Raw genomic sequence first — 23,882 nt, 5'->3', positions numbered from 1 at the left:
TTTGAACTTTATTATTATTATCCTCATTATTTCCATTATTATTGCTTAGTTTATAAGCCATGGATAACTTCCTATTGCCTACCAAGGTAAATACACACACCCTGATGTAGCATTCCAGGTTGGAACCATCTTCTCCAACCTACATTTTTAGCCTCAACTCCCACTGCTATCTGCCATGCACCACACAATTAAAACAAAGGAGATGGTTCATCATTTCCTGGACATATCTTATAATTCTCTAACTCAGCTCATATAGTCTTCTCTGCATTTCCACATTTCTATCAAAAGTGAATCCATCTTTCAAGTCCATTCTCAAATGCTGCATATTCTCTTAGCTTAAATTTCTAAATATTCATTGAACACGTACAATTCTGTAGTTTCTCACATGATGTGGCTTCATATACTCTGGTTGTCAGTGTGCTTCTTCAAAGGTAGCAACCAATATTGTATACACTGGATATGCTCTAAATAACCTGGAGTATAAAGGGAAGGATCGTTTTCATAATTAATTTATTTCTTTATTGCACTAATATAATGCCAGCTTTCAGAAGCTGCATGATCACCCTTATTCATATATAGCTTCTGTTCAACTAGTTACTCTTCACCTAAATCTGCTGTCAAGCCTTCCCATAGTTATGCAATTAATTTTGAAACCTAAACGAACAATTTTACATTTGTGTCTACTGAGTGACACCTTGGAGATCACCAGGCACCTTGCAGATCACCAGAATTCCAACTTGAAAAAGTAATGTGGATAATACTTGTTATCTTTTATATGGGCCATATACTCCAGTGAAGTCATCTAAAAAACTTGAGAAGCATTCTGTCTACATCATAGATACCAATGTGACATTACAGAAGATGAGGACAGATTATTGCTGCCATCCACTAGTTTCCCCAGTTTGACAGATCTAAGACCTTTAGATATGGTTATTTCATCAGCTGTCTAACTCACCCTGCCCACTTTCATCACCTTATCCACAAAGATATAATGAAATTTTATAAAACGCTTTCCCAAAACCAAGGTTTCCCTATGTCTACTTTTTCCCTAGTAAGAATCTTTTTTAACACTAAGGGGTTAATTTGCATGACAAACACATTTGTCTCCTAGAAACTACCACTCTTTCCTAATGCTCCAAAACAATGTCTGGATATATTTTTCATGTAATAGAAAAAAGAAGTAGGAGACTAATGCGGAAGAGTCAAACTTCAGTGATAAGAAGCAGCCCAGAAATCTCAAGCAGTCTGGGATATTTGTTCTATGAATCTAAGGGTCAGATGGACCTCTAAATACAATGCAGCCACTCCTTAGCAGTTTATAACTGCCAAGTAGAAGCGCACACCTCCTGGAATCTTTAGACTTGCGAAGGTTCATGATCCTGTCCCCAGTTGACCATTACATCAGGTGAGCCATGCAACAGACTAGGAAGAGTTAAGATCTCTTGGGCTCAGTTTCCTGATATTTTAGAGAATCTTAAGTTTCAACAATTTCACATTCCTGAATTGGGACATCCGTCCACAGAGAAAGACATTCCCCCACTCCTACCATGATCTAGAGCAAACATGAACAACCTCTAAACAGAGCAAAGAGTCTTGTGTGAACAAACCTGGCCTAACATTCTAGACTGTGATCTGCTCATTTCTAAATAGACTACCTAGTCTCCGAAAATGCCACCCTATTCACCTATAAGCCCCAGTATTTGTGCCCTTGTATAGTCTCCTCAACTCAAACCTGGGTTGGTCCTGCACTCGCATTTGACCTATAGGATATAGCAGCAGCAACACAGCATGACTGCAATGCTAGGTCACAAAAAGCCTTCCATCTTGGAATGCTCCCTCCAGCAACCCAGCCACTGTGCTATAAGAAGCCATATGCAGACATTCAGGTCTTCAAGAGCCTCAGCTGAACTCAGACAGTAGCAGCAGCCATTCGATTGAGCCACTCAAACGTCCCGCTCAGTGGTCTTCTAATGACTGCAGCCCCAGCCGATGTCTAACCACAACCACATGAGACCACAAGTGAGACCAACCCAGATAAACTCAGTCAATACCTAGAACTACAAAAAATAATAATAAACTGTTGTTTTAAGCCATTAAGTTTAGGGTTGATTTGTTACACAGAAATAGCTGGAATCAGACCCAAGTTGGAGACTGTGGATATGAGAATCTACTTTTATTCTGGGCCTGGAAATGTCAAAGATGACTCTAGGGTCCCAAAAACTTACAGCCCAGTTGTCCTGGGCCTCAGATATTAGAGGCCTATGGATGACTCAAAACTCTGAAATAAAAATCAACCAGAAGAACAGAGCTCTCTGACACTGTGTCCTAGCTCAGACTGTTGGAGAATATCACACAACAGTAAAATCTCACTTAACTTCAAATTCACTCAAGTAGAATTTCAACAAATCACAAATTCATTATATGTGATCTTTAAGTTTTACAAGTTTGAAATAATTTATTTAATTTCTAGCATCATAATTGGATTGAAAGAGCTACTCTACAAATTAAAAAATCAGTAGATGTTTATAATCATGGGCCAATAAAATATTGAAAACACCATTCATTCTATATGATTCCACACACAGTGCAAGGTAATGAGTATTCAGTTGGGGTCAAAGGAGACATAACCTTTGAGCTAGCAATCCAGTATGAGAGGTAGACTCCACAAAGTAAGCAAAACAATGATTACAACTTTGACATGAAATACAGTAATAAAGAAGCGATGGTAGAGAAAATTCTCACCAAGGATGTCTCTCTGGAGAAGAAATATTTAATCTCACACCTGAAAGGTAAGAAAAGCTCCCAGAGTACTTTATACAAGTTAAAGAACTTGATAATTAAAACTCTTATGTAGTAGATAATATAACGAACTGTATTTCTTCTCCATTGACTTGCACTCAGAGCACTTAAAAGTCTTCCTCTGGCATTAAGACTACATTTCAAACTTTGAATTTCATGAAACCACCTCCCTCCTAACTACTCACCTTCCTCTCACTCTTCTTCTCTGTCTTGTTCCCCAAGACCTCCCCAATATGGGCTGCACCCTAGTTCTGCATGCAGCCCCTTTGTGTGACCCTCATGGACACATTCTCCACATTCATCCCCAGTGGTCCTGCTGCACATGACTCACAGTATCAGCCCCCTGCAACCATGTACCATGACCCTGAGAAGGAGCACTCTACCTCACATCCCACCTGAGTCTTAGTGCTCACCTGCTCTTCCAGAGAGAGGAAATTGACATCTTGCTAGTAATCATGTATTTACTAGTATATAATTTTCTGAAATTATTTTCAAGTAATATGTGGACTTTTTTTTTTTTTTTTTTTTTTTTTTGAGACGGAGCTTCGCTCTTGTTGCCCAGGCTGGAGTGCAATGGCGCAATCTTGGCTCACCGCAACCTCCGCCTCCTGGGTTCAGGCAATTCTCCTGCCTCAGCCTCCTGAGTAGCTGGGATTACAGGCATGCGCCACCATGCCCAGCTGATTTTTTGTATTTTTAGTAGAGACGGGGTTTCACCATGTTGACCAGGATGGTCTCGATCTCTTGACCTCGTGATCCACCCGCCTCGGCCTCCCAAAGTGCTGGGATTACAGGCGTGAGCCACCGCGCCCAGCCATACGTAGACTTTTGATCTTATCGGTCAGTCTAATAGCAATGGAGGGCTCACACATCTGCTTCAGCACAAATCAGTGCCTGCCTGACATTAAGACCTGGCTTTCTCGTGTGGATGACATGGTTAGCTGCCTCCCCAATATTAACTCCATTTATCTCCCTTTATGCTGCGTGGGTGGGATTAACATCCATGGCAGAGTCAGCTGGCTGACCAGCAAAGATTCAACATGCTGCCTTCCACAGGATGGAATGCATGCTGGAAAGCAGACGCCCAGTCAAGGCATATTCTCACACTTCACGCTTTTCTTGACCTAGGAGGGGTCACATGATTAGTTCTCACCAATGGAATTTGAGCAGATGTGATATGTGACATTTCTGAGCCAAAGTAGTTGGGAAGTAATGTATCTTCCCTAAGATCTCTTTTTTGGTTTGCAGCAACTTTTGGAGCACCATGTTGAAGATGGAAGAGAGCTAAGATACTGAATAAACCTCCTGGAGGTGAATTAATCAGTAGGATTAGCAACACCCATATCAGTCTATGAGATAACTCAAATTTTACTTAATAAATGTATTACTTAATAAATGTATTAACCCAGAGAAAAGTTAGGATTTATCTGCTATAACACCTACCTCTCTCATATTCATATGGCATCATTTCAAACTCTAGGGTTGGATTCGGACTTGGTTCAGGGATGGGCATGTGTCCCAGGTCTGAGCTGATCAGTGCATAGTGTTCCTCTAGTCACAGAAGTGTCTTCAGAAGCAGACATATTGCCTAACTCAGCCCAATTAGAGGAAAGATTATGATTTTTTTCAAAGTTTTGGAGAAAAAAAGTTTTGTATTTCCTACTGAATATGAATAACAAAGTATGTAGTAAAGCATTTTGTGATGGTCTGAAGCCAACACACAGAGAAAGAAGGGCCAAGAGCAACACTGAAAAACATGGAACCAGAGTCTTGATCCAACTGTACCTAAAGCATAATCTATTAGATTTTTCAGTTTCATAAGCTAATAAGTCCCCTTAATTTTTAAGCCAGCTTAAATTTGTTTTTCTTTATTAATAACTAATATCTTCCAAGTATATACTTCATTATACATGAAACTCTTGTAATCAATATAGGAAAAAGGAATAAATTAAAATCAATTGCAATTTAAACATAATTCACAGTTCACAAAAGCCTAAGTATTCAAATAGCATATATAATTGGCACATCAATAAAACATTAATCAAAATTCATCAGTATTTATACCTATAACATGGACTATATCAGTCAGAATAGGTTAAGTTACTCTTCAGTAGTAACTAACTCCAAAATCTCAGTGGCTTATGACAAGTTTATTTATTGCTAATGTTATGCTATGTGTCCCATTCTTGGTCAACTATGCCTCATCTTCATCTTTTCTCTGGGCCTTAGGCTGCTTAAATAAGCCTCTTTCTGGAACAGGAAAAGGACACAACACAGTGAACCACATGGTGAATCTTACAAACTTCTGTTGCATGTATTGGTCAGAGCAAACCGAGAGTCACAGAGAAAATTCTCCCCAGGAGAGGTAGTGAATATTTGATTTGAGCAATATTAAGATATGTTATTCAAATTTTTAATTCAAAAAAGTATTCAAATAATTTATTTGAACAATAGATGTCTAAAGCTGATAAATCCTAAATTACCTACTAAAAGAATAAGACCCTAAATAATAATCAGAACCGACCTTACCATTTGTTGGCCCACAGATCAGAATCGAAAAATAAGTCCATCCAAGATTGAAAGAAAATTGGGCTGTCAATAAAAAATTATTGAAAAGTTTTCTCCAAAACATTGTCTTTCACTGTTCTAAAATTTTAATGACTACTACTAAGGTGCTGGTCAGTAGAGAGAAGCACTAGAAAAAATATTGACACTTTAATGGAATTTGAGGCGAAATCTACCTGTAGGAGTATGTCCATCTGTGCTATTCTAATATTTTATTTCACTATTAAGGCTTCTCTTCTGTAAGGGGTGGTGGTAACAGTAGCAGCTTTACAGAAATCATAGAACTAAAGAAAATGAATTTACTGAGGATTTCAAATTGCTAAGCTCAGTACAAATATGATGTCATGGAAACATTACCACACCCTTATGAAGTCGGTGTCTCATCTCTGGGTTGTAAAGGTGATAATGTCCAAGGTCTCAGAGCTACTAAGTAGTAGACACAGCTTTAAATATGTGCTCTGCCCCCAAATCCTATGTCTCCCATAAATCAAGGTTTGCCAAAAGAAAGACAGGCTCTAGCCTCAACTAAATTATGAGGAGGTGACCCCAATTATATCACCCTCCCTTGTCCAATCAGTGCATGCCTATGTGAAGAAATTAGACGCTTTGGGGGATGAGGGTCAATGCATTCTCCCACAGAGGGCATGAAGCCTTTGGCCACCCACCTGAAGCCCCACCAGTGACACTCTAGGTCTCCATAGGCAGGAAGAGGCAACACTCGAAGAGCAGAAGTCTTTCCACATTGCCACCTGTCATGCTAAGTGCCACCCTAAGATCAGAGTTCAGGAAAACAGGATGGCGGCAGAAAATGGAAGAAAATCTGTTTAGTGATCAAAGAAAGCTTCATTTGGTGAAAAACCCAGACCAGAGCAAGATTAAGGAAGCTGGAGGCCAGGTGCTAACATATAAGGGAATAGACGGGAGTCACAGCAGTGAGACATAGGAAAGCACTTAGAGTTATCTCAGGACATGATTGGCTGAAGGAAAATTAATCAGTCAGTATATTGACTGTTCTCTATTTGCATAGGCTCAGACCTGGGTGGGTCAGTGTTTCTGTGACTTTAACCCCACTGAGCCAACTCCTTACCGATAAGGCTGCACCCTCTGATGGCTCTGTCTCCTGTGCAATGGAGAGATTTGGCACTGTTCATTGAGGGTTTCACTACGTATCTGTGGCCAGTTTTTTATTTTCCTTGCAAATTGTTCTTTGTAATATATCTATAACCTGCAGGTATGAAGCATTATCACGAGTATTCTATTCAAAGGAGCTAGAGGACCATGTTGACTAATTCAATACCAATATGAATGCCAGTTTTTAGTTAACAAAGCATTTCCAATGTATTATCTCATTTGAACCTCATGCTAATTCTGTGAAATAAATATTCTCACTCCCACTTTACAGAAGAGAAAACTGAGGTAAGGGGGCTATTCACTATTTTTCCAAAGTCACAACCAGTGTCAGAGATAGAATTTGAATTTGGGTCTTCTGACAATACGATACTGCCATGAGGAAAGAAATTCATAAATAACAGAGAACAACTGTGGGCATTGGCAAAAAGGAATGCATTGGAATGGAGAAGAAGGTCCATATGACAGCTGTAAGATTATTTCAAGGAGAAATGAAGACAAATTGGAATTAAGCTCTCTTTTAATTATACATTTACCAGTGATATGTCATTGAGAAAGAACTAATACACAGAGTATCAATTTTCAGTAAATATAAATGGCAAATAAGGCATTTAATGAATTGCAAATGACAGTGTTTCTAAGATTAGTTATCAATCACTAGTAAGGACCTTCCCATTTATTAATCAAATATTTCATTTCAGCAAAGAATCTAACGAAATGGCATAAAGAGAATACAGGGCTGTCCAACACTTGCAGGGAATTAAAAAGAGAGAATACAGAGATGGTGCAGACGGTGACTGGGGAAGGCAGGCATGAAAAATAAAACTTCTGCTTTATCCATTTCAAGTGTGAAGGGAAGACAAGAGAGAAGGAAAATGTTTAGAAATGGAATTGTAAAATAGATAACTGATAAACCATTAAGAAAACTGCAAATCCATCCATTGTAGGGTAGGTTCTTAGGCCAACTGAGAACAAAAAAAAAGTGAAAAGGAAAGAATCTTGGCCAAAAGTAAAGAGCAGTTCAGAGAAGATAAAAGAGCAAAAGTCTGACTGCTCGAAGACTCACCATGGTTATGCAGAGGGCTCTGGTACACTCTGAGTTGCCAAATGATCTCGGAGATAGAGCCTATCAATTCACACAGTTTCAGGTATTTACCCTGGCCAGTTTTATTCAAAACAAAGGTTAAAGAAAAAGAAAAAATAAAAAGTACTCTCACACTCCCCTCCCCTACCTCATCCTGCCAACCTATCAAAAAAAAAAAAAAATCGGTAAGTCTCATTGGTCAACTGAATGATTTTAATATTGTTATAAAGTCTTAATAGTTTGTTCTGGATGTGCTAGTAAAGCCACCATGCAAAGGATTTAAGGCAGTGTGAAATTATTGGGAGACTGGAAACCTAATAGCATCTTTCAAAGCTATTACAGAATGCATGGCTCAAGAAAGCAATATCTGCAATCACAAAACGAGAAAAGAGGGTTCAGGGATACAAAGGAGAGAAAAAATATCTACGAATGGTTACTGCAACTGGTCAATCGAATTTAGTCTTTCTTCTAGTGTTTAAATTACCAAATCATTTTATACATTTATACAAGGGCAGAAAGGTTTGCGGTAAGCTCCGAAGCAAACCAAATTGTCATTTTTTCTCAGGAAGTCTAATAATTCAACTCCTCATTCAAATAACATTGCATATTTATGAGGCTTCAGTCTAATTAAATTACATTGGTCATCAATCAGGTTTTGCTAAATTTTCTTTTCCCAGAACTATTAATGGAAATATGTGAATCCCCAAATATGAGCCTTTAAATATTGCGTTATTAGTACTGTGTTTTCTAAAGAAACGCTCTTATGAGTACCCCAAGTGTGCTCTACCTGGCATATCCTCTTTCTGCTGCACACCTGTTTTTCTTGCACATTCTTTCTTCTGCTGTCCTGTATCCTACCCCACCACTCACAGAATCCAAATGGCAGAAAAGTGTGAATGAGCACAAATCAATCTTGTTATTACTACCATTTCCTTCTGCTTATTCTCAAAACAGAAGCTTCATAAGAGAAAATTATGTCACTTATGAAATTACTAAAAGAAACCTTCATCCAAAATCATTCACCAAGTGGAAGCTTCAAAAACATTAACTGAGGGCACCATGATAACTCTGGCCTGACCTAGGGCCTTCATCTCCACTGGGTTCTGAATATTGGGTCTAACTTTTAGAATACAGCTTCCTATTTTATGGGATTTAAACACTCCATAGAAGAAACTATTTTATTTACCACAGTGAAAATGAACTGAATAATTTCTGTAGAGTGAAAAAGATGTCTCTCAACTAGAAATGCTCAACTTTCATAAAACAAGTCACAAAACTGCCTCTGATAGCAACAAAATATGCAGTCCAGCAGCTAAGAAATAGGTAAGCCAGCATTTTCTTACCAGTTTCACCCCTCCTATATGTGTTGCCTAGAAAGACTTACCATCATTTTCCTTCTTTCAAGCCTCAACTGTAGAATAGAATTATTTCATTTTCTTTAGTTTACCATATTGTATGGTAAAACTCCTATTGCACCATAATTTATGGTGCATGATTAAAATACATAGATTATCTCAAATAGTTATGATTCTGAAGTGCCACTCCTGAGGCTATAGAACTGTACTCTCAGTTCAGTTCCTGCTGTCTTATTTTATTTATTTATTTATTTATTGAGACAGGATCTCACTCCGTCACCCAGGCTGGAGTGCAGTGGCACAATCTCAGCTCACTCCACCCTCCACTCCCCCCTCCCCTGGGTTCAAGTGATTCTCCTCTATCAGCCTCCCAAGTAGCTGGGATTACAAATGCATGCCACCACACCTGGCTAATTTTTGTATTTTTAGTATTTTTTTGTATTTTTAGTAGAGACAAGGTTTTTCCATGCTGGCCAGGCTGGTCTTGAACTCCTGACCTCAGGGAATCCGCCTGACTCAGCCTCCCAAAGTGCTGGGATTACAGGTGTGAGCCACCTCACTTGGCCCCTGCCATTTTGTATTTTATATTCATCTTACACTGGCATTATAATTTTTAAAACTCCAAACTCTCATAAAAACCTGGCTTTAATTTCTCTTTTCAACAATTGAGCCATCATATTCCTTTACACTTGGTTCAAAGGAAATTCTAAAAATTATAAAACTCAAGTGATCATTTCGGGGAAACAAAACAAAGGGGCAATTAGATTAAACAGCCTTGAAATAAGCTCCAGAATCCAAACGAAATCTGTCAGAGGTTTTGTGCAATATCGTTAATAGCTTTTAAACAAACTGTTTAAACCGAAGGAGGGGGGCCTTCAGGTGTCCAAAGATACACACCTGCACACATTTTATAAATACGCACTCATGCCTCTTTACTGGCTTAGGCCTCTCTTTGAGTAAGGCCATTCTTCTTTACCATAGGTACACATAAATGGTTGTGTTTCTCAACAGAGGCTGTTTCTGTGTCCATCCCACCAAGCTCAGCTAAACCTCTGGAACCATTAGGCACACAGACCAAATGTACACTCAGGTGCAACTGAACATACCTATGCTGTCCAACAACAACAAATGAGATTGTTTAATGAACGTTCATGTATATGGAAGTATGTGACTAACAGCATTGATTAAAACCAACCAAGCACAAGGGCTACTGGCGTTCAACATCTAAACTTCCTAAAATATAGTCCGATCCCACCCTAAAACCTAATATCCTGCTTTTTAACATTTCTGAGTAGACAGATATATTTTTTTTTCTGGTTTCCCTACATACCTTCTCTAGAATTCCCATTGCTCTCTCTTTGCATGGGAAGGTTGGCAGAAACATTTATGTCTGGAATTCTGGAAAATCAAAAGACAAAAGTGGCTAGCAATAGTAAAGCAGCTACTGATTCTGTCTCTGTTTGGATTGTTTTCCTTGTTGTTTAATCTAAAGAAACATTATTGTCTCCTTAGAAATGGCCACGAGATCAAAATGGTCAAAAAGATATCAGAGCTTCTGGATTCTCCACAAATCATCCACTGCCTGTGACAAAGCTACCCCATCAATAGCCTTTCACAACTGAGAATGTCTCATCTATTGCTGCTACAAAGGCCAGAAATCATAGGCAGAAAGCAAGATCATTAACCAGATTTAAAGACAATGCTATGCCTGTAAAAACTGAAAGCAAACCATACATGAAAAAATATATAATTCTGGAAGTAGCCCCCAAAGGTAGCATGTGAATACAGCCCTACTATCTCCCTATTGTTTAATCAAAATGACCTCCTTCCTCCCTGTTTCTCATGTCCAGGACTCACATTGCTCTCCAATGTCTGAGTCCCATCCCCAGAGACTCTGATTTAATTGGATTGGGATGGACAGTATTTTTAAGCATTCCAACTGATTCAATGCAGCCATATTTGAAAGTCACTGTCTCTTCTCTTAACTTGTTCACTGCCCTTTTCTTAAACAGAAAAAGAAAAAAAGAACTAGATCTGAGAGCTCATTAGCCTTCCCTTATCTAAATTCTACAGGTTATTCAATTAAGTAACTACTCAAATGCTTTGTTGCAGGCCCAAGTCATTTGAATATTAAAACAAAATTGAGGATAAGTGAACAGGACTTGGTTTCAGATGTTGTATCAAAAAAAAAAAAAAATTAGAAAGTTGTAGATAGCTTTCCTTGCCTTAAAAATATTCTGGTGAGCTTGGGCAAGTTTACTGTCACAATACATTGTTTAGGAAATGAAAATCTGAATCTAGCACCATCTATGTACTGGTAAATGATAAGGTATAATTAGCTTGTGATATCAAGCAATGAAGTAATGAAGTATCTCTAAGTCATTCATTCAGCAGAGATGTTTGGAGTTACCTAAATAAAACTAAAATCATGTGATAGAAAATCACAATGCAGATAACTTGAGGAAGAAAATGAGAGATGAAGTGATGACCAGCCCCTGTCATAAAAAGAAGATTTCTCATTTTAAATCACAGCAAAATTTGTCTTTACTAACAGTTGTTTGAAATCATTTCTTTGAGTTAAAGTGTCTTTTAACCAAGTCTTACTACGTTTTATGAGTTTGAGAATGCCCAGACAATGTAATGTTCTACTTTTATTTCTGTATTTGAAAAAAATAAGGCAGTGGAGTACTCATTCAGATTAAGTTCTTGGACTTTACTGTAAAACAGATCAAGGTTTGGATCTGGCTCTGCACTTAAATGTAAGAGGCTTGGAGCAAAGAACAAACATGTCTCCAGGGCGCTCATCTCTAAGCTAAGACAATAATATCCTCCACCTCATAGAGATGTGAGGATTAACCGCAATAATGCATGAACACTCAACAACCTTGACTGGCGTTATTACTTATTGTTGCTATTATTAATTATCTCCATTTGATAGATGATGACATTGAGGCACAGAGAGGTAAATAGCCAGCCCATGCCACACAGCTAGGTAGTGATAGAGCCAAGATGCCAACCTAAATAATGTGGCTCAGAGTCTACATTCTTAATACTATCTTAGCATTTTTAATATTCTGTAATTTCTAGAGTTTATAATAAGAAATTCTAAGTGTGTATTAAATTTACACAGCAGCTGCCAGGTATCTCAATGCCAAAAAAAAAAAAACCTCACACAGCTTTTTGCAGCTGATAAAAACTTACCCATATACCATCTTATGTTATTATTACTGGTCTGAAAGAACTCAAAGCAGAGGTAATTATTGTTCCAGTCTTATACTTGAGGACACTGAGGCTCAGAGGCTTAATGCCCTGCAGAAGGATACCATACTGATGAGTAGCAAGCTTGAGACTCAAACCCCTACATCCTGACTTCCCAGTCAGCATTAGCCACCAGAAAATGTGTTCACAATACCCAAAGTGTGCTGAACTTTTGAGATGATCACACATAAGAAAAAATAAACAAGTCCCTATCTTCAAGGTGGGTAGGGCTCAAAACACCACAGAAAGCATTTTCCTCTTAGGAAAACTATTAGTAATTATAAAGCTTCATAATGAGATCTGATGAGATGGTTAGGTAAATTACTCCAGAAGCAGTAGAAACAAACAAATGGTTACATTCTACAAGTCCCAGCCAAGGATTCACTTGGAAGTTTAACTAAGATGCAGCTCATTGTACTGTATTAGGTATCAGAGTATTTTCTCTTCTTGAAGGTTAAACCTTGGTGACTAATAATACCATCACTTGAGGGCAGGAAGAGAGATTTGACATAGAGACCATGAGGCACTTTGAAAACCCTAGACATATAATGCTTTTTACCTTGACATTTACCATCCTCTAATGATCCATCACCCCAGTATTTTTAGGTCAAAAAAAAAAGATGATACAATGCTGTTTCATGGGTCAAACCATGTCTATGCTGGTATTTTAATACTGCAACATTACTAACGGGATACATAAATTACTCACATTTTATGCATTTAGGCAAATAGGGAATTCTGCTTAGAATTTCAGACTGTGCCCAAAAGTAATGATGTTCAATGCCCTGATTTCTGTGCCAAGCCTAGTGGCTGGAACATTGGCTTGGATGCATACACACAGCTCAGCAAGATGGTTGGCAAAGACAGTTGGAAGAGAAGACAGTGCTTTTTATTCTTATTTCTGTTTCATGAACAAGAAAATCACATGCCAGCCTGAGAGACAAGCCACTTCTGTGAGTTCATGTTAGTTTGGGAGTAGCACTGTTTTCTACTGGATAAAATTGAACCTAGCAGAAAGATGCACCTTTGGAAACCACGGAGACTTCACTTTGGGCATTTTGATCAAATCTTTGCTCTCAGACAGAGCTCTAGGTGGCAAGAAGCTGGAGGAATTCTTTGAGATTCTTTAAAGAGAACTTGTTCTTAAACTGTGATGGGAAAATTTGCTCTAACTGCACAAAGGATAAAATACACTAAAGCTGTGAGCATGAAAAGAATAATTCGCCCATCTGCAGACCCAAGGCTTGTATTTCTATAAAGTATTTATAGGCTGTGTAAATACATCCTACATCTTACTCAGTTATTACAATCAGCATTTCCCTAACAACAGACAAATGTGATAGGCAGACTTTTCAGGAAAACACCAAGCTGACATAGTGGATCATGCCTGTAATCTCAGCACTTTGGGAGGCCGAGGCTTGCAGAACATTTGAGCACATAGGTTTGAGAGCAGCTTGGACACCAGGTGAAACCCTGTCTCAGCTACTCCAGAGGCTGAGGCAAGAGAATCACTTGAACCAGGGAGACAGAGATTGCAGTGAGCTGAGATTGCGCCACTGCACTCCAGCCTGGGCGGCAAGAGCAAAACTCCGTCTCAAAAAAAAAAAAAAAAAAAAAAAAAATCTAGAAAAGAGTTAGACTTAGGATTCAGTATTCCAAGCTCACAAAACCAGTTTGTAGTCATGGATATTTTTTTCTCTGTTAATAAATCATTGTCAGGGATATATGTATGTCTGTCAAGTGTTGGTGTTCAATATTTTCAGGAAATTGAATATTTATAGGATTTAATTCATCATGCCTTACATATACTAGGTATTCAATAACTATTAATTCAATTTGATTTATCTAATTTAAAAGATATGTTGAAAAATGTTAACTAGTGTAATGCCCTCATGGAACAATCTATAAACATCCACACAAAATGTATGCATTTGGAACAAATATTGCGCCAAATTAAAATGAAAATAAATGGGAATTAAAATTCCAAAGTAAATTAATCCCTAAAAGATTTAGATGAATAATTTTAATTCCTTGAATGGTACCTTTTCAAATCCAATCTAAAATGTGAATATATTTGCAGTCTGATATAATCCATTGAGTTTTTATAAGTAAAATAGTTCTCCCCAGTAGAACCAAAACCCAGCTATTCCATTTTTATAACCTTCTGTGTAAAGGAATAGGCTGAACTAATTCTTTCTGAATTTTTTATATTTAATCAACAACATCATTGCCAAAGAAAACCACTTTTCAGAAGTCTCTCTATCCTGCTTTATAACTTATAATCAAAAACTGGAATTTTGCATCTAATGGGCTTTAGTGTGTAACATTATACTGTCATATTTTTTATCCTATAGTTAAAAGTAAGAGATAGTTTCCATTATAAAACTTTTCCCATATTCTGATTACCAAGTGAAAAACATTTTCCTATAAAAATGCTCTTTCCAATTCATAAGCTAGAAATTATTGTGGGTAAATTTTTAAAGAACATCAAAAAAGTCTGGTAGGTCTAGTCTCATCAGCTGGCTTTAGGTACATGTACAGCATAAGACAGTATGATAATAATGTCCCACACAAACAAGGAAATCACTTAACAACAACAAAATAAAAACCTTGAGGCCTGAAACTCTAACAACTTACTTAGCCTTATCTAGCTGGGGCTACATGGATTGATTTCAGCTACAGCCTGTTCCAAGCAACAGGAAGAAATGGAAAATGGGTCATAATATGAGAGCCAAAATAATCCAGTAAGCTTGAAATATCACAGATATATCACAGTGGATCTTATAAAGATATACCTTAGCTCTGGTCTTAGACCCTTGATCTTCCAGGGGGTAAAGATGCTTAGAAATCTGATCTGCCCTGACAGGGTAAGGCAACCCTCTCTGACCTCCCCAAAGCCCTGCTGTGCTGGTGTCTCAGAGGTCAGCACACTTCACCCTGAACTGTGAGCTTCCTTTAATTGTAGACTTCACTTTCATTTTCCTTCGGATCCTGGCTTAGGGAACTTCTCTGTCTGTTCTGTTCTGAAAACTGGAAACTATCCAAATGTCATCCATAGGGAATTGGTTCAATGAAATGTGTAAGATCCAAACAATAGAGGATCTTCTGCCTTTAAAAAGAATGGTTTAGATTGATACATACAGACAAAAGATCCAAGATATATTATTAAGTTTAAAAAAAGAAAAAGCCCTTTATTTCTTTCTCTTGTCTGATTGCTCTGGCTAGGAATTCTAGTACTATGTTGAAGACAAGTGGGGAGAGTGGACATCATTGTCTTGTTCCAGTTCTCAGAGGAAATGCTTTCAACTTTTCCCCATTCAATATTATGTTGGTCATGGGTTTGTCACAGATGGCTTTTATTACAATGAGATATGTCCCTTGAATGCCAATTTTGCCAAGAGTTTTAAACATAAAGGGATGCTGGATTTTGTCAAATGCCTTTTCCGCACCTGTTGAGATGCTAATGTGATTTTTGTTTTTAATTCTGTTTATGTAGTGTATCGCATTTATTGACTTGCCTATGTTAAACCATCCCTGCATCCCTGGTATGAAACCCACTTGATCATGGCAGATTATCTTTCTGACATGTTGTTGAATTCAGTTAGCTACTATGTTGTTAAGGATTTTAGCATCTGTGTTCATCAGGGATATCAGTCTATGGTTTTCTTTTTTGGTTACGGCATTTGCAGCGACCTGGATGAGATTGGAGACTATTATTCTAAGTGAAGTAACTCAGGAATGGAAAACCAAACATTGATGTTCTCACTGATATACAGGACCTAAGCTATGAAAATGCAAAGGCATAAGAATGATACAATAAACTTTGGGGAGTTTTGGGGAAAGGGTGGGAGGGGGGTGAGGGATAAGACTACAAATACGTTGCAGTGTAAACTGCTCGGATGATGGGTGTGCCAAAATCTCACAAATCATCTGAGATCATATAAACTTACTCATGTAACTAAATACCACAAGTACCCCTATAACCTATGAAGAAAAAAAAGAAAAACAAGTTGCTGTAAAAAGTTATAAATCTTTATGTACGTATGTACTAATATATACAAGGGGGAAAAGTCTGCTGGAAGTTACACTAAAGGATGAATGGTGGTCATCTCCAGGCAATTTATGACAAAAAAAAAAAAAGAAAATAACTTTCATTTTGTATTTGATACATTCTTGTCATTTAAAAAATATTGTGTATAAATTTTGTAATAAGAAAAAAATAGTTTATAGGAAAATGAAGAAAGATTGATAAAAACTTTAAGATGTTTTATAATAAACATGCTAAGGTGAATCAAGACTGAACAAATGGTTAAACCCCCATTCAACCATTTAGAAATTTAGAAATCCATGAGCTGCTAAAATTGCATGAAAATATTTATGTACATGTACATTTTCTGGAAAGAAGCTCCATACTTTGCATTGGATTCTCACAGGAGTCTGGGACCCAAAAGAAGGTCATGAACTATGACTGTAGCGAAAACCAATGGAAGGACGATTCCCTCCATTCGTTTTTACTATCATTTTATCATGAAACATTTTATTACTTATTTCATAGTTTCCACCAAAGGTAAAGTCATAAAAGCTGTGGTTTTCAGTCTTACCCTCATTTAAAGGGGTTCCTGTTGACTTAGAAGCAGTCCTAAGCATACAACAAGAAATCACATGTGGCTGGTCTTGGTAAAAGAAAACCCCTAACAGGCTCTAAAAGCCTGTAATCATTCAGGACTTGAGGTTAGTTGCCCAAGACACAAAGAGTCCTATTTTCTCTATAGAGATGGTTGATTTGTGAAATGACAGATGGGGGTTAGAGGAGTGGGAAAGGGGCAGAGAAGAAGTCATTTTTGCACTTGAATTAAGGGGACAGAGTTGAGTGAGTTGGGTTAATTTAACCAGTAATACAAGATTCAATACATCATCTATCAACCTTAAATTAAAAGAACCTTTAATCGTAAAAGTGCATTTAAATATACAGCAAAATTCTTGACACCATGCTCCATATTAACAGAGCATAAAATAGGCAGTAAAACTGCCTAAATTTGTGTGAGGATTTAGGTAAAAACTAGGTTTCTGATGACTTGTAAACTGAATATTCCCAAATCCCTAAGAATTACATGAGTCCACAGAACGTTTTACCATCTCTACCTTGAGTCCTCTGACATTCTCTAGAATCAGGTCTAGTACAGAGTTTAAGATCAATAGCAATTTGTGATTTAAGTGAGAAGTCATGGGCTATACCTGCATTGGCAAAATGAGGGCATTATTGATGAAAATTAGGAATAATACTCTACTTTCCAGGTGGTTTATCACTGTCAAATAGGTCAATTGTGGATTTAGTACACAACTGAAGTGTCAGATATCCCAGAATTCCAGTGCTGACATTACTTAAGTCCACAGGTTTTACAGGCAAAGAAATTGAAGGGGTTCACATAATCTTCCAAAGCCCATTGCTAACCACCATCACCTAATCGTATTGATATCTGCCATATGCAAAGCATAGTATTAGGCCCTATATAAAACAGAAATGGGCTCTCCATGAGTTTTACAGTTGATCTAGAAAAATAAGATATACACCATGAAGACAAGTAATTTATAATAAAATGCCAAAATGATGATAATTCCATACTATTGGAATAAAATAACATAGATAAGTCATATCTCCAGGAGTGATCACGAAGAAGCAGGAGTTCAAATGAAATCTTAGAGGAGTTAGATTTTGACGGTCAAGGTGCAGTATGGGTAGATTTACAAACTATGGCAACATTATGGCCAAAAGCCGGAAAGTAGAAACACAAGAATAGGCTGACAAGAGAGTGAGAAGTACAGAATGAATAAACAATGTTTAAGCTGAATGGACCAGTCTTGAGTAAGATAAGCCTGAAAAGTCAAAAAAAGAATGTGTTGAGCTCTATTTAAGGTATTCAAAATGCATTCATTGATCAAGTCCTCACATGAGGTAAGTACCTACACTCCATAAGTAAGGAGACTGAGGCACAAAATGGTTACATGGCTTGCCTTCATTTCAACCAGTTAGTAAGTGGTAGAGCCAGGATTCAAACCCAGGCAAATCTAACTCCCACTCTGTACTCAGAGTCACCACATCCTCCCAGCACAAAAGTAGAGCCCCTCAATAGCCAAGCTAAGGAATTTGAGATTCAGCACCAGGTAAATGCCAAGATTGGGAATGAGGTAACCATTCCCATTGAGATAACCCATTGATAATGCTTATAAGCGTGGTTCATCACTACTCAGAATCCTCCTCTAAAGGTATTCCCTAATACGATGACATTCCCAACAATGTTAGCTGATAGTGACATGTGTTCACTGACAAGTCCCATGACTACAGTATTGAGTTAGACATTGTAAATTGCTTAGTCAAATCTTTATTGGGAGAGTCCATTGTGTTGACATTCCATCACCACACCTTTCATCCTAAAGACTTAATTTTACCTGCTATTCACCTATCACTTCAGCTAGAAATACACTTATGAATATAAACAGTGCAAGATATGTTTATTTTCACATGTTCCCAGAACATATATGACCTTCTGACAAAGAAAGCCTCCCTTGTCAGATAAGACATTCATCCCTTAAGAACTAATTTCTCCACCCTAGGTTCAGGTCTTAAAAATCAGTTGGGTACCTCAGTTGCAGATGTACAGGACATTACATCTGGACCCTTCTAGGAGGGCAGGGGTGAACTCTTCCTCTGAATAGCCACAGTAGCCAAATGACTCCTTCTCCCACTGTCTCCTAATGATTTACTGCCCAACTCGAAGCCCACAAATCAAAGAATTGGGTTTAGTAAGAAATAAGAAAGAATGGTGGCCAGTGGCTACAAGAAGGGGAGGAAATGTTTCAGTTTATTTTCTTAAGCCAATTAATGATGAAATGACATGGAGGGAAAGAAAGACACAACATGGTCGTAAAAGACTATTTTTCCAGATAAATGGCCAGATATCAGATTCTGTAATAAATACTTCCACCTATCAAAACACACACACACACACACACACACACACACACACACACACACACTAACTTTGGTGTGGGGAGAAAGATATAGATCTTAAAAACACAGGTAATATTCAGAAACGCTTATGGCTATCATCATAAAATGAAACTTTAAAGGAACCTTGGAAATCAATGAATCCAGACATTGCAAACCCTACAAACTATATATTATAGTCAGAGGCGTTGGGCTGGGCCTGCAGAATTTTTTAAAATTGAATCAACATTTCACAAAGTAGAGAAAATTTACATAGAAACCCAGATGTGTGGCTTCTCTTAAAAAGTAGAAGACCTGGTAGCCCTGAACCCCCTTGCCCAAATGGTAACACTGAGCTGGAACTGAGAAGCTGCCACCTTTAGAGGAAGTTTGAACTGCCATTTTTCCACTGTTCCCACCACGCCCTCTTGTTCTGGAATACAAAGCCTGGGCGTCGAAAAGTTAAATAAAAATAGGAGAGAGCTTAAGGCTTATACCTACCTTGCTTCACTTATTTATGGTACCCGCAAATTTACAAGCGCTGCTCTAGTCCAATTCCTTCATTTAGAGAGGAGTAACTCAGCCACAGTAGTAAAGTGACTTACAAACTCATTCCATTAAAAGTCAGATTTTTATTCAGGAGAGATTATTTTCTAATGACAACTAGAGAGTATGCAAAACTAAATTTGGGATATGTGGCTTACACAGTGCCAACATCTGTGGGGAAAAGTTGAAATCTCAATCATTTTATTTACACATCCCCCTCACCCCCACTCCAAGTAAAGGGCATAGGAAGATGCTCAAGTTTTTAAAATAAATTTACTGACTAGTTTGGCTTGGTATGGACAGTTTTAATGTGGCCAAATTTTAGATGTGACTTCCCTTCATTCTGAGGGCATAATTTATTGAGAAGACATACAAAATGCTTACTAAAGGCATGCAAATACTTCTAAGAATCAAATTAGGTAAAAACACTGACCAGGATGGAAAAAAGGGATGTTTCTTCTTCAGAAAATTTAACTGATAAATTATAAGGAAACTGAATCTAAGATTTATTGATTGATTGCATGTGCCTTAGGTACTTTGCACACATTTTACCAATTAACCCTCACAGCAGCCCAAGGAGGACAGTATTATTACTCTCATTTCACAAGCAAAGATGCTGGGCCTCAGGGGCATTCAATAACTCAAAGAGATCGCTGTTCAGTCAGGGATCATGCCCAGATTCAAACACTGTTGTGCACGTTTGTGACACTTGTGAGTGTAGGGAATGTAGTTTGCCTGGGCACAGGACCTAGCACATTGATATTTGTTGTGTATGCCTGCCCACTGCCAAAGCCCAAAAATTGCCATGTACAAGGACTTTCATTCATAAATGTCATCATTTGAACAACATTGACATATACAATGAATTCATTTAGGCAGGTTCTTGAACAAGGTTAAGGAAACGTTGGATCTTTTTGTTCTGTAGTTAATGACCCCTACACACGTTTACTAAGATAACAAAATCTCTTTTCTAAATAAATGTATCTTTTAGAATTGTTATAAAAGTCAGTAGTCAAGAATTTGGCTGAATATACAAGCCAAAACATGTTTGCTAACAAATAAGAATAATAACTAAAATAAAAATAAAAATTAATTCAAGAATGAGCTCTTTTGAAAAGTCAGGAATTTGATTAAAAATTCAGTTGCCTTTTTTTCTATAATGAAACATTTCTTTTAGCACAAAACAGCTTTTATAATAATGCTAAAGAGTGGTTCCAAGCAAAATACTCCTCCATTTTAATCACGGCTATTATTTTTGAAAACGAAAATGGCTGAGGTCATTGTAATCTATTTAAGGTTTGCATGGTTGATGGTATTTTTGTCTTGGCTTTGAGTTCTCCACGTTACCCACTAAATGTTATGGGGTTTGCTGTGTGCCCTTTCAAATCCCATTCTTACTAATAACGTTGTACTTTATATACATAAATTAGAGTAAATTCTACTTTCTTTCCTAACAACTTCAGATGGGGTCCACACTTTCAAAAGGACTAGAACTTGCCTTAAAAAAAAATCAAGGCCGGGCACGGTGGCTCAAGCCTGTAATCCCAGCACTTTGGGAGGCCGAGGCGGGTGGATCACAAGGTCAAGAGATCGAGACCATCCTGGTCAACATGGTGAAACCCCGTCTCTACTAAAAATACAAAAAATTAGCTGGGCATGGTGGCGAGTGCCTGTAATCCCAGCGACTCAGGAGGCTGGGGCAGGAGAATTGCCTGAACCCAGGAGGCGGAGGTTGCGGTGAGCCGAGATCGCGCCATTGCACTCCAGCCTGGGTAACAAGAGCGAAACTCCGTCTCAAAAAAAAAAAAAAAAAAAAAATCAGTATGTACTTCTTAGAACAATGATGCTTCTATATGTATAAAAATGCTGTATGGATATTTAAATGCTGAGTAATTAGTAAAACCATAGGACTTGTGGTTTTTTTCATCAAAGTGAAATATGAGGATATCTGTATATTTACTGCTTCCAACTTACAAGAAAAATACACAGATAAAAAATGCCTAGAAACAAAACCATCTGTGCAGAGTTCTAGACCTACTGATATCGATAGGAGAGGGGGTCTGTATTCAGACAGCCATTTAGGACACGAAGGCTCTCTGTCCCTGTAGACCTAGTAGACAAAATTATCAAATATCTAAATACACTAAAGTTTACAGTCAAGTCTTCTTTTAGATGCAGTTAATATTTCACTGACTTTCTGAACTTAGTTGACGTGTTTATTATAATTCACTATCAGGTCACACAGAACAGCCCACAATCCCTCTAAGTAGCCCCTACACAGCCACACGGAAGAGAATGGCTTCACAGTACATACAAATTGTAGAGATCTGGCTATTAAAATGCCTTAAGATCTGTTTGTTTATTTTTTTAAATCAACTTGCAAGGCCAATGTAATAAGATGCTGTAGCTTTTATGAAAGAGGTGAAATAATTTTAAACACAGACACACAATGAGTTTATTTATTTAGAAACTTGTTAAATAGAGTCTGGGAATTCAAATATTCAATGTTGACATTGTACAGAACTGGCAAGAAGCCAGAACCCAGTCTCCAGAGGGACCCATTGGACAAGGAATTCAGGCCTTTCTCTCCTCCCACTTGAGCTAAATAGGTAGAAGCCATTAGTTATACCCACAGCAATATCTGAACCACACTCAAATAAGCGGCCCCAGCCAGGGCACTTCAAAGGAGGCTAAGTGTGTTTAGCTTTTTAGTGCTGAACTAGAGCAATATGTCACACTTTTGAAAGAGTTTTGTAAACAGTTTCTTTCCTATGTAGAGACATCTCTGAAGTTTCTTGTATGGCATGTAGTAAGCAAAGGTAATTAACAAGGATTATACTTTTTTCATTTCCTGGAGGTTGTAGGGAGGATAATACCAATCTGTGCAAACTAAGGAAGGATCTGGAAGAAGTACACTGTTTCTCTCTTCCTGTCTCCTTCTCTGGTTTTCTGATCGATTTGTCTGTCTCCTCTTTATCCTCTTCCTCACACTTGTTCTCATTATCCAGCGAATTTCCTTGAAAATTCCCTGGTAAACTCCGAAGGCCAGAAGAATGGGAAGGGGGAAATCTAATTTTAGAAAGAAGACCGTGGCTAATGGAGTGGGGAAGTAGGAAGGGAACTAATGATGTATCCTGGGCCGCCCAAGAGAAAAAAAAAAAAAAAAAAAAAAAGCAGACCCCACAGACTATTTCAGAAAATGCCTTGACAGCGGCTTCCAGCGGAGGAAGGGTTAACTGTCACTCCAGAAAAATGTGCCTGGCATCATCAGAGTGTGACTGTTCCCTCCCGCCCCATCTCTCCCCCAAACCCTCTCTCCATTGCCCTATGAGGCTGGGAAGGAGCCTATCCCAAACGGGAGAGTCAATGAGTGAGTATGTGCCTGCATTCTGCACAAGAGTGTTCCTTGTCTTCCTGAAGCCAAGACATGTGTGGGTGTGCACGCGCATGTGTGGGTGTGAGTTTACACCGTAAATGTAAACCTGGCTCCGGGGAGAAGGAGCGCGCCAGGCACGCAGCCCCTTTGAGACTGGGGAGGGGAAGAAGAGTTCTGGCCAAAGCTTGGGACCCTGAGCTGAGCAGCCTGAAGAGCAAGATATAGGGGAGCCCCGGAGTGAGCACTGCCTCCTACTTCACTGGTGCATCCCCGCCCCACCCCCATGTCCATCTGGGGCCACTTCCCCAGCACCAGGCGGCTTTGAGATGAGGCGCGGGAGGGTGTGCTCAGCTCTTGGGAACAAGACTCTGAGTGCCTTGGGAACAGGGAAAGAGCTGGTGACCAGGAGATGACAAGTCAAGTTTCTCCATCTCACCGCCCGCTTCTAGCGGAGGCGACGCGCAGGGGGATGCCGGGAGAGACGGGGGCGAGCCGGGCTGGTCAGGGGCAACTCGTCTGCGCTCTCTTGTCCTCCTAACCTGGGGAGGACGGAGCCGGGCGTCCCCCCTTCCTGCCCCAGGTCACGACTGCAGCCTACGATAACCTGGCCCCAACTCACAAAAATAAAATAAACTCCCAAACAGTAATATGTTTAAAGAGAAATTGCTTACAATTCCTTACCTTCAACTTCAAAAAAAGAAAAAGAAAAGAAAGGAAGGAAGGAAGGAAAAAGAAAAGAAAGAAAGAAAGAGAGAGAGAGAGAGAGAGAGAGAGAGAGAGAGAAAG

The 23,882-nt window shown here is 38.5% G+C and overlaps 1 protein-coding gene and 1 long non-coding RNA gene across 8 annotated transcripts in view; one reads left to right on the top strand and one right to left on the bottom strand.

Annotated features, from left to right (window-relative positions):
• MECOM (MDS1 and EVI1 complex locus) overlaps window positions 1-23,882 on the bottom strand; it is a 573,219-nt gene that overhangs the window by 544,452 nt on the left and 4,885 nt on the right. The gene's annotated exons all lie outside the window — the stretch shown is intronic.
• Window positions 208-19,042, top strand: LOC116536399. Its single transcript, XR_004262609.1, has 4 exons — window positions 208-287; window positions 16,041-16,044; window positions 18,582-18,587; window positions 19,032-19,042. It is a non-coding gene; the product is annotated as an uncharacterized LOC116536399 (long non-coding RNA).

This window comes from Sapajus apella, unplaced genomic scaffold (genome assembly GCF_009761245.1).
Source record: "Sapajus apella isolate SASKATOON/1434 unplaced genomic scaffold, GSC_monkey_1.0 scaffold4, whole genome shotgun sequence".
NCBI lineage: Eukaryota > Metazoa > Chordata > Mammalia > Primates > Cebidae > Sapajus > Sapajus apella.
Note: the sequence above shows the minus strand (reverse complement) of the source record. Positions and strands in the feature narration are given on the sequence as shown.